This window comes from Mustela putorius, unplaced genomic scaffold, assembly GCF_011764305.1.
Source record: "Mustela putorius furo isolate JIRA1106 unplaced genomic scaffold, ASM1176430v1.1 tig00000731_pilon_pilon_pilon, whole genome shotgun sequence".
Taxonomy (NCBI): domain Eukaryota; kingdom Metazoa; phylum Chordata; class Mammalia; order Carnivora; family Mustelidae; genus Mustela; species Mustela putorius.
Genome location: NW_025421461.1, coordinates 3,211,632 through 3,226,944, shown reverse-complemented (window position 1 = coordinate 3,226,944; position 15,313 = coordinate 3,211,632). Strand labels below are relative to the sequence as shown.

At 47.3% G+C, this 15,313-nt stretch overlaps 1 pseudogene; it reads right to left on the bottom strand.

The window, feature by feature from the left end:
• Positions 1-4,105: 4,105 nt before the first annotated feature.
• Positions 4,106-15,313, bottom strand: part of LOC123393059 — a 38,831-nt pseudogene continuing 27,623 nt past the window's right edge.

The following is a 15,313-nucleotide window of genomic DNA, read 5'->3' as shown; positions in this document are numbered from 1 at the left end:
CAGGAGCTGTGGGACTGGAGGCCAAAGGGACACGGATCTCCATGTACTGTCCCAAGGCTCATGGCTGCTGGGATCACAGACGAGGCCTCAAGCCCCCACCTTCCTTCAAACTGGTGGGTCAGGGATTGGGAAGTTTCCCAACATTGGGTGGCAGGCTGGGAGCCCAGTTTTGCTCCAGGACTGGGCTTGATTTGTGTCTCCCATTCCACACTAGTCTTGCACCGGTGTCAACGGGAAGGAAGTGCAACACCAGCTACTTCTCCAGGAAGGTATTGGCTCAGCCGAGCCTCTGCCTCTTGGGCCCCAAGGAAGTGGGCTGTGATGTGGAGGAAAATGGCTTATTGCACGGTGCAGATCTTTTGCGTCCTCTCCGGTGCTGGGCAGGGGATGAGGGGTTCTTTGTGGCAAGGCTGCTCTGGGCCTTGCTGACCGGGGAGGCGGGGCCACTAGGAGGAAAGGCCAGGACGCCCCCACAGGTGGCCTTGCTGGAAGTGCTGCAGCCATCTGATCTGGAGCTCTTCTTGGTCTTCTTGGTCAGGTGCCTGGGGATGTGACTGAAGCTAGGGGCACTCGGGGCTCCCGACACAGGCTGGTTCGTCGTGCCAGCTCCAGCGGTCCCCAACACGGTGCTCTGGCGTGGGCGGACCCCTGTGTTGGGGCCCAGGCTTGCCCTGGAGCCATGTGGGCCACTTGGGGCCCTGCTCGTTCCTGCTGCGATGCTCAGAGCCCCAAAACTGGAGCACAGATCTGCAACATCAGCTCCTCTCCCCAAACCTGGGGGTGCTGAGGAAAGCCCCATGCTGATGGGGGCCGGCATTGTGCTGCCATCTTGGGGGCCGGGCTGCTGGCTGTTGGGCCCAGCATGGGACACGGCGCCTGGCACCTGGGGGACAGCTGCCTATCCAGGGGCAGTGGCAATGGGCTGTGATGTGGATGAAAATGGCTTGTTACACGGTGCAGCTCTTTTGCACTTAATCAAGCGCTGAGCAGGGGATGAGGGGTTCTTGGTGGCAAGGCTGCTCTGGGCCTTGCTGACCAGGGAGGCGGGGCCACTAGGAGGAGAGGCCAGGACGCCCCCGTCCCCGCAGGCGGCCTTGCTGGAAGTGCTGCAGCCATCTGATCTGGAGCTCTTCTTGGTCTTCTTGATCAGGTGCCTGGGGATGTGACTGAAGCTAGGGACCCTCGGGGCTCCCGACACAGGCTGGTTTGTTGTGCTGGCTCCAGCGGCTCCCGACAGGGTGCTCTGGCGTGGGCGGCCCCCTGTGTTGGGGCCCAGGCTTGCCCTGGAGCCCTGTGGGCCGCTTGGGGCCCTGCTCGTTTCTGCTGTGATGTTGAGAGCCCCAAAGCTGGAGCACAGATCTGCAACATCAGCTCCTCTCCCCAAACCTGGGGGTGCTGCGGAAAGCCCCATGCTGATGGGGGCCGGCATTGTGCTGCCTCCTGGGGGGCGGGGTTGCTGGCTAATGGGCCCAGCATGGGACATGGCACCGGGCAGCTGGGTGACAGCTGTCAAGCCAGGGGCAGCGGCTGCGCCAGGGGCGAGTACAGTAAGAGAGGTAGCCGAACCTGGCTGGGCACTGGCACGGGTGCCCCGGGAGGCAGATGCGGGTAAGGGAACCACATAACCTGCCTGGGTGCCACTACCCAAGGACAGCTGGACTACTGCTGTGCTCAGGGCCTGGAGAGGGTTTGGAGCCTGAGCTGCTGGCTGTCCATGCGGGGGAGAGCTGTGAAGGGGGCTGGCTCCGGGCCACTGCCCCCCAACAGCCCCGAATGGGGCCTGGACAGTAGATCCCGGGTTGCCACTCCCCCCAGGCAGCGCAGGCAGGCCTGTGGGGACTGTGACTGAGGCCTTGTTGTCCCTGGACTGCATCGAGAGGACCTGGGTAGATGCAAAGTTGCTCCCACTGCAGCCAGGGTGAGACCCCAAGAGGAGAGGCTGGGAAGAATGGGAGCAGTCCACAGAGGTGACCTGGGAGTCAGAGGCTGGCAGGGGATCAGCCACTGCAGTAGGCAGGGCCAAGGCACTGGATGGGCAAGTTGGGTCACAGCTGCAGGTGGCCTCTGTGTCCCCTCGAAGAGCATCTTGGATGCGCTGGAGAGCAGCTGTCTTTTCCCAATCCAGGTCCTCAGCAGTCACTGGAAACCCCAGCTCAGGGGGTGACGGCAGCCTCAGTGGCTCCCCTCGCCTGTGTGGCAGCAGTGGAAACTTGCGTTTTCGGGGCCTGGAACAGTCAGCTGGGGATGAGCAGTGCCTCTGCGCTGCCTTCTGCCTTTTCCAGCTGGTGGTTCTTCTGGCAAAGTGCAGGCACTCCGGCAGGACACAAAGGGCTCTCTTGGCTGACTTTTTTGGGGGATCTCAGGGGCCACGAGGCCTGACTTGTGGCCAGACCCCTCCTCCTCTGCACCGGGTAGCAGCCCCTGGTGGAATTGTAAGAACTGGTAACGGCATTTCGAGTGGGGCAGGAACTCCTATGGGAGCTGGGGGACTTCTTATTGTATGGGTCTTTTGAGCTCTTTTTCCGGGGGACGGCTCTCAGCAGAGGCCCAGGCCTGGGCACAAAGAAAGAGAGCCCTCCTTGGACCCCCAGGGGCCTAAATGCTCCCTGTGGGGCCCCAGCACTTTTAGGGTCCTTTCTGTGAGTCTCTATCTGGGCCCTCCCTTTGCCGCTCTCTCTGGGGTCTCTGCACATCCTCTCCCCTCTGGAGACTTCGTGGACATTCCTGGGTGCTGAGGGCCGCAGCCCGGTGGCGACCTGCTTCTGCAGCACACAGGGGGTGACCATGTCCACGATGGACTCGCAGCGGTGGCGGCAGGACACCTGCAATCCAGCAGCCCATAGCATCACCTTCAGCTGGCAGCCCCACCTGCAGGAGGAGGTGAGGAGCCCCAGAAGAAAGCGTGGGGTCGCCAGGATCATGGAGTGCCTTCTCCAAGCTGCTAGGACTGAGCGCGGTTGCCAACTTGTGGGGGACTTGGAGGACCGCCTGTGAGTGGACCCCGGGGCGTGGACCGCTGGGCTAGCCCTGGGCGCCAAGAGTTGTCTGCGGCCACAAGGAGCCCGGCGGGGGTGGACGAGCCCTCCTGGCAGGTGCGGATCCCGCAGATCCGGGGGCTGGGGGAGGGGCATGGCCTGTTCAAGGAGGTGCCCATAGAGCAGTCGGGTAAGGCCAGATGCTGGGGATAGCGAACTAGGTTCGCAGCGCTCTCCTTCAGCTGCCAAGTCGTGGCTGAAGGCCTAGAACACAATGTGGGGCCTGTTGCCAGGACACAGCTTTGGAACCTGGAACCTGAGGAGTGAGTGCGCATGCAGGAACCCCTGTGCACACGCACAGCTTCTGTTGGGTCGCCACCCAGTGCAAGAATCAGACCTGCAGAGGCGCCGTGGAGGGGTCGACCCCCTTGTTCCCAACCCTCGGGATGGGAACAGATCTCTTGGGCTTGAAGGCTGAACTGAGGAAGGGGAATGGGGGTGCACTGGGTGCCAGCCATCTCCCCTGGCTGGGCCCCAAGCATTAAGGGACAAGAGCTGGTCCCATAGCCGTGCCCCTGCGGACCCGTCAGCTGGGCATGGCAGGGCTGCACGCATCCTCTCTTCCCTCGGCAAGTGCCCCCATTGCCTCCTTCTCTGGGTGTCAGGCCCTTTGTTTCTGGGTAACATCTTGGACGGTGGGCTCACATGTTGTGCAATGCTGGCCTCTAGGAGACACTCTGAAGACCTTTAGGGGAAACCATTTTGATTAATCCAGCAACAGGGTGAAGGTCCAAGTGGGCATTCCATCTTGCCTTTTGTCCACCATTCTTGTTCCAGTGCCCTTGGCTTGCCCTTGCCATGCTCTTCGTGTACACTTGGCACACCCACGTCTGGGGTTACATCTACAGCTGAGTCTCTCTGTTCTCCCTGAAGATGCCACGGACTGGATTCCATTCACAGAACTTTCTTTACTTTCTGACAGCACCCAGTGTGGAGTCTCCTTGGACAGTCCCCACAAGCACCCACTGAAACCCAAAGGGCAATTGTTTCTGGTAATACCCTCTCACGGAGACCCCAGCGGTCCCCTGGCATGTGTGGGTCCACACATCAATGGGTGATAAGCCCCCCGGTCAGCTACAGCTGCGATCCTGGTGCTCTCTGGGCTTTTCTCTCTCGCTGCTGCTGCTGCCACTCAGAACTGAATTCTCACCACTGACTGTGGCAACTGCCGTGCCAAGTTCTTCATGTCTGTTCATCCCTATCCAGTCCTCAGAGGCACTTTAAGAAGGAGAGAGTCTTCTCTTCCCTGTTCTGTAGTTGGGGACACCGAGACACGCAGATGATTCACCGCCTGTCGCAGGTCACTCAGCTGGTAGGCTGATGCCACCCTGAGTCCATGCTGAGAGCTGGGTCCTAGAGGCTTGCAGGCCTGGCTAGAACTCAGGCCCTGACTGTCCCTCATCTGTATAGGTCTTAGAACTTGCTGGAGAAGGGTGGGAAGGGGGAGAAGGTGCTGGGCAGTCCCCACACTGGGACTGGGGCCTGAGTGGGGCCCATTCCCTGTACCCTGGCCGTGACCCCGACAGCTACATTTGCAGTGTGGCCATAGGCGGGGTGTACCCCTGTCCCTCACAGGGCCCCCTTTTGCCACTCTCCCAGGAAGTACGGCTTGGGCTTTAATGGTGCTGGCCTGAGCATGCAAGAAAGGTGGCCTGGGGGCTGAGAAATGATGCTGACTGCTGTGGACACAGTGGCAGGTAGTTGGGAAAGATGGGGCAGCAAGCAGACAGAGAAGCAGAGAAGGGACAGCATTGCAGAAGGAGGTAGGAGGGGAGAAGTACAGAGGGGACTGACAACACACACATATACACACACACACATGCACACACAGAGACACAGGGCAGATAGGAAAGAGGGGAGGAGCAGCGACCCAGGGATACAGTGAGGCCATCTAGATCCTGCCCTTCCTCCTGGCTGCACGTCAGGTTCCCAGTGGGCAGGTCACCCCCGCTGTGTCCTAGTCAGTCTCTTCCTCATCTGCATAGCAGTTTGGTGGGACCTTGTACCTGCTTTCACGAGTGGGTGGCATCTACCGTTCCCTGTGTCCAGGGCTGGCCTAGTACCAGAGCTTTCATCTGCTCATGGCCCAACCCACACCAGGGGCACACAGAGAAACTTCAAGCAATGACACTTCCTGAGGCCACAGACATGCTGCTGGGGGCTCAGGAGGCTGAAAACTTGGCCTGGAAAGAGAATTTCTTTCCCTGGTGTTTTGCTGCTGAAAACGATTCCCCCCAGGCCAGGATCCAGCTGTGTTCTTGTATAGTCTGTGGCCATGGAGTAGCAGGACAACCCCCCACCCCATATGAAAGCCTGGGAGGTGGGTTAATGAAATCCTGAACTGTAATCCCATTGGTAATAGTCCAACAGTTTGCTTTAACCAAAGATCCTCTGTATTTGAACATGCTTTCCAATTGTTCAGTAATGGGAGTCCCAACATAACATGGCTCACATATTTTTATATGTGGATATAGATTTTTATCTATCCGTAGAGAAAAATGACAAAATTCTTTGTTTTTAGAGGTTATTTCTCATGCCTGAATCCATCTCTACACCCAGGGGGGACTCAAACTCACAACCCTGGGACCAAGCATCACACACTCCACCGCATGAGCCATCTGGGCAGCTCTTCTTTTTAGAGGTTATTTCTAAAATTCTGCCTTAAAATTTTTTTAAGATTTTATTTATGTATTGGTCAGAGAGAGATGGAGAGCACAAGTATGGAGGAGGGACCGAGGCAGAGGGAGAAGCAGACTCCCCTTTGAGCAGCGAGCCCAATGCGGGATTCCATTCCAGAATGCCGACCTCATGACCTGAGTTAACACACTGAACCAGTCGGGTGTCCTGAAAATTCTGCTTTGAAATGTAACCTGGGCAATTATCAATTTATTTATTTTATTGTTAGTTTTATTATTATTTTTAATAATTTTTAATATTTTATTTGCAAATTATTTATTTTCTTTTATTTTATTAATTTTACTTTTTAATTTATTTTACCATTCATTTTTATTACTTATTTATTTAAGATTTTTGAGATTTATTTGACACAGAGAGAGAGAGAGGTCACAAGTAGGCAGAGGGAGATGGGGAAGTTGGCTGCCTGCTGAGCAGGGAGCCTGATATGGGGCTCGATCCCAGGATCCTAGGATCACGACCTGAGCTGAAGGCAGAGGATTAACCCACTGAGCCACCCAGGTGCCCTAGATTCATTAACAAGTTACCTTACAATCAAAAGTTCACCTTTTAGAGTGCAGTCTGGAGGATAGTTTGATTTTTCGGTGGGGGGAGCTGTTGGGGCCTTGGAAAATGACAGGATCATTATGGAGCTCAGTCTGAAGTTGCTTTACCAGGTAACAATGGACAGGGTATAATTGTAGAACTTAATGTTACCTCTATTATCATCTGTGACAATATAGCTGAAATGAACAAAAACATCTGTTTGGGAACTAACAGTAGTAAGTACCATCTCCTGAACAGTTCATTTTATGTCCAGCTCTGGAATCCAGGTGTTGTACAAATTTCACTTTAACACTGTGGCTGATTTTACAGTCGTTCCACTTTACATCTGGAAAATTAAGGCTCAGAGAAGTTGAGAAATTTGCTCAAGGCCTGGGGTTGCCAGATTTAGCAAATAAAAAATGCAGGATGCCCAATGAAATTTGAATTTCAGTGAAACAAGCAGTAATCTTTCAGTACAAGTATATCCCAAATACCGCTGGGGACCGACTTACACACAGCAGCCCCATCAGGCCCCGTGGCTAGACTGTGCAGGGACCCAGGGGTACCTAATGCAAAGCACACACTCTGTCTCGCTCTCCTCTCCCCGCCCTCTCCCATCAGCCACATGCAGTGGCAATGGGCATTGATTGATATTCTCTGCCACGAGACCACAGAAGACATCAGAGTCCATCCACCAGCCCTCCGAAATCACACATATTGGCAAAAGCACACAATCCACTTTACAGGAGGGCATATAAAACCCTGTCCAGTGGTCACAGCCAAAGGCAGTGTCCTGTGATATAATGGCTTTTATTTCCAATTCTCAGATCCATCCCAAATGGGTATTGGCATTATGCACTGGCATAAGTCTAATCACGGTCGGGGGCGGGCAGGATGGGGGATCCTCTTATTGATGCAAAGTGATTAAATGCAGTTTCTGATTGATCAGCAAGGCAGGTGGGCAGAGTAATTGGTGAGAACATCTTTCACTGCCATCTGCTGGAAAGAAATGGGAAAACAAGCCAAGTGTTTTCAAGATCCTTGGTGGGCTCCCTGGTCCTGGCTGGATTTTATTTACCATGGAGAGAGGGGAGTACAGGCCTGGTCTTCACTGGGCCCTAGCCCCCCAACTAATTAAAGGCTGATTCATCATCAGCTGCAATTCTTCTACTGTATTTTCCACACCCCCGAGTGAGGACAACTTGCATTTCTCTTTGTAAAGACATGCCAGGACCTCACCGCTCTCTGTATTAAAAGAAATGAAAAAAAAAAAAAAAAGTAGGGCTTTTGAAAAGCAAACGGCACAGTGACTCCAAACACATGCACATGGTCCCTGTCATGAGGGAGAGTCCTCTATCCCTGTCGGGAACTTCTCAAGCATACTAATAACGATGATTATCTAGATGATAATCTAGAGCTGATTATCTAGAGCTCCCCTGTGCCAGACAAGGTGCTAGAGTTTTACGTGGTTTGTCTCACAAAATTTCTCATAAAATCACTCTGAGGGAGAGTGTCATCATGCCCATTTTCTCCCAGCTAGCGGCAGAGCAATGGAGCACAAAATCAGAACTTTTAAAAGTCTGCTCCACTGGAAAAATGGAGGCTCAGCCAAGTTAAGTCCCTTGCCCCGAGTCATTCAGCAAGGCAGGGATACGTCTGGAATGTGAACCCCTTTCTGTCTGAGACCAAGGCCTTTAATGACCCCCTCTGAGCCCCCACAGCCTCTTCAGTCAGCAAACTTTATAAAGTTCTGTTGTATTTCATATTTTCATAATGGGTAAGTGTTGTTTTGTAATCAGAAGAAACAATATAGTTATTTCATTTCCTTAAAATTAAAGTACATAATATTTATGGTTAAAATGAGTCTAATGAGTGTGGAAGGAAAAAAGCAAGTTTTTGTTTCACCAAAACAAAGGGGTTCTTTAAAAGTAATACATGGGGGGGGGGGGGGGAAAGGCAAACCAGGGAGGAGTCAAGATGGCAAAGAAGTAGCAGGCTGAGACAACATCAGATAGCAGGAGATCAGCAAGATAGCTTATCAAACCATCCCAAACACCTACAAATCCAAAAGGAGACCGAATAGAAGAAGAACAGCAATTCTAGAAACAGAAAATCGACCACTTTCTGAAAGGTAGGACCAGCGGAAAAGTGACTCCAAAGCGATGGGGAGATAGACCACAGGGGGAGGAGCTGGCTCCTGGCTAGCGGCAGAGCAATGGAGCACAAAATCAGAACTTTTAAAAGTCTGCTCCATTGAGTGACATCACTCCAGGGGCTAAGCCGAGGTGAAGCCAGCAGAGCGGGGCCTCAGGTCCCTCAGGCTCACAGAAGGATGGGGGCTATCTGAGTGTTGCAGAGCTCATAGGTATTAGAGTGGGGAAGCCAGCTACAGAGATGGAGTCAAGGAGCGAGCTCTCTCCTCAGGGTTACCTTATTGTGATCTGTGGCACAGGCAACTGCTCTGTGAGCAGGGACCCCACAAGATCCAGGGAGACCCCCCTGGAAGAACTCAGGGATTGGCGAGGTTCAGAGAATCCAGGCAGGACCGTGTGCCAGAGACAGAGAAGTTTGGTCACAGGTTGGAGGCCAGGGAGATAGGAGTGATTGAGCTCTTTTCTCTGAGGGTGCACTGAGGAGTAGTGCCCCAAGCTCTCGACTCCTCTGGGCCAGAGATTGGGAGGCCACCATTTTCATTCCTGACCTCTGGAACTCTACAGAAAGCATTCAGGGACAGTGAACCCGAGCGGATAACTTAACCTTGCCCCTGATAAAGGCAGTGCACTTCCACCTTGGGCAAAGACACTTGAGAATCACTATAATATGCCCCTCCCCCAGAAGGTCAACAAGAAATCCAGCAAAGACCAAGTTCATATACCAAGAGAACAGCAGAATTCCAGAGAAGGAGGAAGCAAAGCAGGGAATTCATGGTTTTCTCCCCATGATTCTTTAGTCTTGCAAACTTAGTACGTTTTTTTAATTTTATTTTTTTTCTACTGCTAATTTTTTTAACTTTTACCCCCTCCTCTTTTAACGTTTTTAACTAGTTTCTCTTAACAATACCTTTCATAAGAAAAAAACATTTGGAACATTCATTATTAAAATCATATTTTATCCTTCATTGTATCTAACTTTATTTTTTTTATACATAGGGTTTTTTTCTTCTAAAAATAATATGGGTTACAACTTCTAATAGATCAAAATACACCCTAAATCTAGCACAGGGCTTTGTTATAGTCTCCAGCCTGAGCAGATTGTCTCCAATTTCTTTTTCTTTATTCTCCCAACCAATTTATCCTTATCAACTCCTTTTATAGAAACTTAAAAATATTTTTCATCTTCATAACCATATTCCATCCCTTCATTGTGTTTACCCTTATATATGCTTTTCATTCTTTAAAATTTGGGGAGGTGGTTTATTCTAAGAGACCAAAATACTCCCCAAATTAAGTGGGTGACCCTGTTCTATTCAACAGTCTAATATATATATTTTTTGTTTGTTTACTGTTTAATTTTTTTTCCTGATCTTCTTTTTACCCACTTTCTTCCCCCCATGGTTTGGGCTCTCTTATGATTTGGTTAAAGCACATTTTCCTGTGGTCTTTGCCACCCTTTTAGTATTTTATTCACTCCTTCATATATTCTTATCTGGATTAAAATGACAAGGTGGAAAAAATCACCACAAAAAAAAAAAAATACACAAGAGGCAGTACTGAAGGCTAGGGACCTAATCAATACAGAGATTGGTAATATGTCAGATCTAGAGTTCAGAATGATGATTCCCAAGGTGCTAGCCAAGCTTGAAAAAGGCATGAACGTTATTAGAGAAACACTGTCTGGAGAAATAAAAGAACAAAAGCTAACCAAGTTGAACTCAAAAATGCTGTTAATGAAGTGCAATAAAAAAATGGAGGCTCTCACTGCTAGGATAAATGAGGCAGAAGAGAGAATTAGTGATATAGAAGACCAAATGACAGAGAATAAAGAAGCTGAGCAAAAGAGAGACAAAAAACTACTGGACCATGAGGGGAGAAATCGAGAGATAAGTGATACCATAAGATGAAACAATGTCAGAATAATTGGGATTCCAGAAGAAGAATAAAAAGAAGGGGAGCAGAAGGTATTGGAGAGAATTATAGTAGAGATTTTCCCTAATATGGCAAAGGGAAAAAGCATCAAAATCCAGGAGGTTCGAGAGAACCCCCCTCCAAATCAGTAAGAATAGGTCCACACCCTGTCATATAATGGTAAAATTTACAAGTCTTAAAGACAAAGAGAAAATCCTTAAAGCATCACAGGACAAGAAGTCTGTAACATACAATTGTAAAAACATTAGATTAGCAGCAGACTAATCAACAGAGACCTGGCAGGCCAGAAAGAACTGGCATGATATATTCAGAGCACTAAATGACAAAAATATGAAGCCAAGAATCCTATATCCAGCTAAGCTATCATTGAAAATAGAAGGAGAGATAAAAAACCTTTCAAGACAAACAAAAACAAAGAATTTGTAAACACCAAACCAGCTCTACAGAAAATATTGAAAGGGGTCCTCTAAGCAATGAGAGAGCCTAAAAGTAGTAGACCAGAAAGGAACAGAGACAATATATAGTAATAGTCACTGTAGAGGCAATACAATGGCATTAAATTCATATCTCTCAATAGTTACATGGAATGTAAATGGACTAAATGCCCCAATCAGAAGACACAGGGTATCAGAATGGATTAAAAAAAAATCAATAGGTTGTTTATGAGAAACTCATTTTAGACCCAGAGTCACCACCAGATTTAAAGTGATGGGGTGGAAAACAACTTACCATGCTAATGGACATCAAAATAAAGCTGGGGTGGCAATCCTTAGATCAATTAGATTTTAAGCAAAAGACTACTTAAGAGACAAGGAAGGACACTATATCATACTCAAAGGGTCTGTCCAGGAAGAAGATCTAACAATTTTAAACTGTTTTTTTTTTTAAGATTTTATTTATTCATTTGACAGAGAGAAATCACAAGTAGATGGAGATGCAGGCAGAGAGAGAGAGAGAGAGAGGGAAGCAGGCCCCCTGCTGAGCAGAGAGCCCAACGCGGGGCTCGATCCCAGGACCCTGAGATCATGACCTGAGCCGAAGGCAGCGGCTTAACCCACTGAGCCACCCAGGCGCCCAGATCTAACAATTTTAAATATCTATGCCCCTATCATGGGAGCAGCCAACTATATAAACCAATTAAGAACAAAATCAAAGAAACACATCGACCATAATACAAAAATAGTAGGGGACTTTAACACTCCCCTCACTGAAATGGACAGATCATCCAAGCAAAAGATCAACAAGGAAATAAAGGCCTTAATGACACACTGGACCAGATAAATATCACAGATCTATTCATAACATTCCATCCCAAAGCAACAGAATACACATTCTTCTCTAGTTCACATGGAACATTCTCCAGAATAGATGACATTCTGGGCCATACATCAGGTCTCAAGTGGTATCAAAAGATTGGGATCATTCCTGCATATTTTCAGACCACTGCTCTGAAGCTAGAACTGAACTCAATCACAACAGGAAATTTGGAAAGAACCCAAATACATGGAGACTAAAGAGCATCCTTCTAAAGAATGAATGGCTCAACCAGGAAATTAAAGGAGAATTGAAAAAAACTCATGGAAACAAATGATAATGTAAACACAATGGTTCAAAATCTGTGCGACACAGCAAATGCAGTCCTGAGAGGAAAATATATAGCGATACAAGCCTTCCTCAAGAAACAAGAAAGTTCTCCAATGAACAACTTAACCCTACACCTAAAGGAGCTGGAGAAAGAACATCAGAGAAAGCCTAAACCCATCAGGAGAAGAGAAATCACAAAGATCAGAGCAGAAATCAATGAAATAGAAACCAGAAAAACTATAGAACAAATCAATGAAACTAGGAGCTGGTTCTTCGAAAGAATTAATAAGATTGATAAAACCCTGGCCAGACTTATCAAAAAGAAAAGGGAAAGGACCCAAATAAAAGAAATCATGAATGAAAGAGGAGAGATCACAACCAACACCAAAGATATACAAACAATTATAAGAACATATTATGAGCAACTCAACGCCAGCAAATTTGACAATCTGGAAGAAATGGATGCATTCCTAGAGACATATAAACAACCACAACTGAACCAGGAAGAAATAGTAAACCTGAACAGACCCATAACCAGTAAGGAGATTGAAACAGTCATCAAAAATCTCCAAACATGGAATACTATGCAGCCATCAAAAGAAATGAAATCTTGCCATTTGCAACAACATGGATGGAACTAGAGCGTATCATGCTTAGCGAAATAAGTCAAGCAGAGAAAGACAACTATCATATGATCTCCCTGATATGAGGAAGTGGTGATGCAACATGGAGGCTTAAGTGGGTAGAAGAATAAATGAAACAAGATGGGATTGGGAGGGAGACAAACCATAAGTGACTCTTAATCTCACAAAACAAACTGAGGGTTGCTGGGGGGAGGGGGTTTGGGAGAAGGGGGTGGGATTATGGACATTGGGGAGGGTATGTGATTTGGTGAGTGCTGTGAAGTGTGTAAACCTGGTGATTCACAGACCTGTACCCCTGGGGATAAAATATATGTTTATAAAAAATAAAAAATTTAAAAAAAAAAAAAAAAATCTCCAAACAAGAGCCCAGGGTCAGAGAGCTTTCCAGGGGAATTATACCAAACATTTAAAGAATAATTAATTCCTACTTCCTGAAACTGTTCCAAAAAAATAGAAATGGAAGGAAAAGTTCCAAACTCATTTTATGAGACCAGCATCACCTTGATTCCAAAACCAGACAAGGATTCCATCAAAAAAGAGAATTACAGACCAATACCCTTGATGAACAGAGATGTGAAAATTCTCACCAAAATACTAACCAATAGGATCCAACAGAACATTAAAAGGATTATTCACCACAACCAAGTGGGATTTATTCCAGGGCTGCAAGTTTGGTTCGATATCCGCAAATCAATCAATGTGATAAAAATACATTAATAAAAGAAATAACAAGAACCATATGATACTCTCAATAGATGCTGAAAAAGCATTTGACAAAGTACAGCATCCCTTCTTGATCAAAACTCTTCAAAGTGTAGGGATAGAGGGCACATACCTCAATATCATCAAAGCCATTTATGAAAAACCAAATGCAAATATCATTCATTCTCAATAGAGAAAAACTGAGAGCTTTTCTGCTAAGGTCAGGAACATGGCAGGGATATCCATTATCACCACTGATATTCAATATAGTACTAGAAGTCCTAGCCTCAGCCATCAGACAACAAAAAGAAGTTGAAGGCATCCAAATCAGCAAAGAAGTAGTCAAACTATCACTCTTTGCAGTTGATATGATACTATATGTGGAAAACCCAAAGACTCCACTCCACATTGGCTAGAACTTGTACAGGAATTCAGTAAAGTGTCAGGATATAAAATCAATGCACAGAAATCAGTTACATTTCTTTACACCAACAACAAGACAGAAGAAAGAGAAATTAAGGAGTCAATCCCATTTATAATTGTACCCCAAACCATAAGATACCTAGGAAGAAACCGAACCAAAGAGGCAAGGATCCATACTCAGAAAACTATAAAGAATTCATGAAAGAAATTGAGGAAGACACAAAGAAATGGAAAAATGTTTCATGCTCATGGAGTGAAAGAACAAATATTGTGAAAATGTCTATGCTACCTAAAACAATCTACACATTTAATGCAATCCCTATCAAAATCCCATCCTTTTTTTTTTCAAAGAAATGGAACAAATAATCCTAAAATTTATATGGTACCAGAAAAGACTTCGTATAGCCAGAGGAATATTGAAAAAGAAAGCCAAAGTTGGGGGCAACACCATTACAGACTTCAAGCTCTGTTACAAAGCTGTCATCATCAAGACAGTATGGTACTGGGGCACCTGGGTGGCTCAGTGGGTTAAAGCCTCTGCCTTCAGTTCAGGTCATGATCCCAGGGTCCTGGGATCGAGCCCCATGTTGGGCTCTCTGCTCCACAGGGAGCCTGCTTCCTCCTCTCTTTCTCTCTGCCTGCCTCTCTGCCTACTTGTGATTTCTCTGTCAAATAAAGAAAATCTTAAAAAAAAAAAAAAAAGACAGTATGGTACTGGCACAAAAACAGACACATAGATCAATGGAACAAAATAGAGAGTCCAGAAATAGACCCTCAACTCTATAGTCAACTAATCTTTGACAAAGCAGGAAAGAATGTCCAATGGAAAAAAGACAGCCTCTTCAACAAATGGTGTTGGGAAAATTGGACAGCCACAGGCAGAAAAATGAAATTGGACCATTTCCTTACACCACACATGAAAATAGACTAAAAATGGATGAAGGACCTCAGTGTGAGAAAGGAATCCATCAAAATCCTTGAGGAGAACACAGGCAGCAACCTCTTCGACCTCAGCCACAGCAACTTCTTCCTAGGAACATCGCCGAAGGCAAGGGAAACAAGGGCAAAAATGAACTATCGGGATTTCATCAAGATCAAAAGCTTTTGCACAGCAAAGGAAACAGTTAACAAAGCCAAAAGACAACTGACAGAATGGGAGAAGATATTTGCAAACGACATATCAGATATAGGGCTAGTATCCAAAATCTATAAAGAGCTTAGCAAACTCAACACCCAAAGAACAAATAATCTAATCAAGAAATGGGCAGAGGACATGAACAGACATTTCCACAAAGAAGACATCCCGATGGCCAACAGACACATGAAAAAGTGCTCCACATCACTCGGCATCAGGGAAATACAAATCAAAACCACAATGAAATAGCACCTCACTCCAGTCAGGATGGCTAAAATTAACAAGTCAGGAAATGACAGATGCTGGCGAGGATGCAGAGAAAGGGGAACCCTCCTACACTGTTAGTGGGAATGCATGCTGGTGCAACCACTCTGGAAAACAGCATGGAGGTTCCTCAAAAAGTTGAAAATAGAGCTACCCTACGACCCAGCAATGGCACTATCGGGTATTTACCCTAAAGATACAAATGTAGTGATCCAAAGGGCA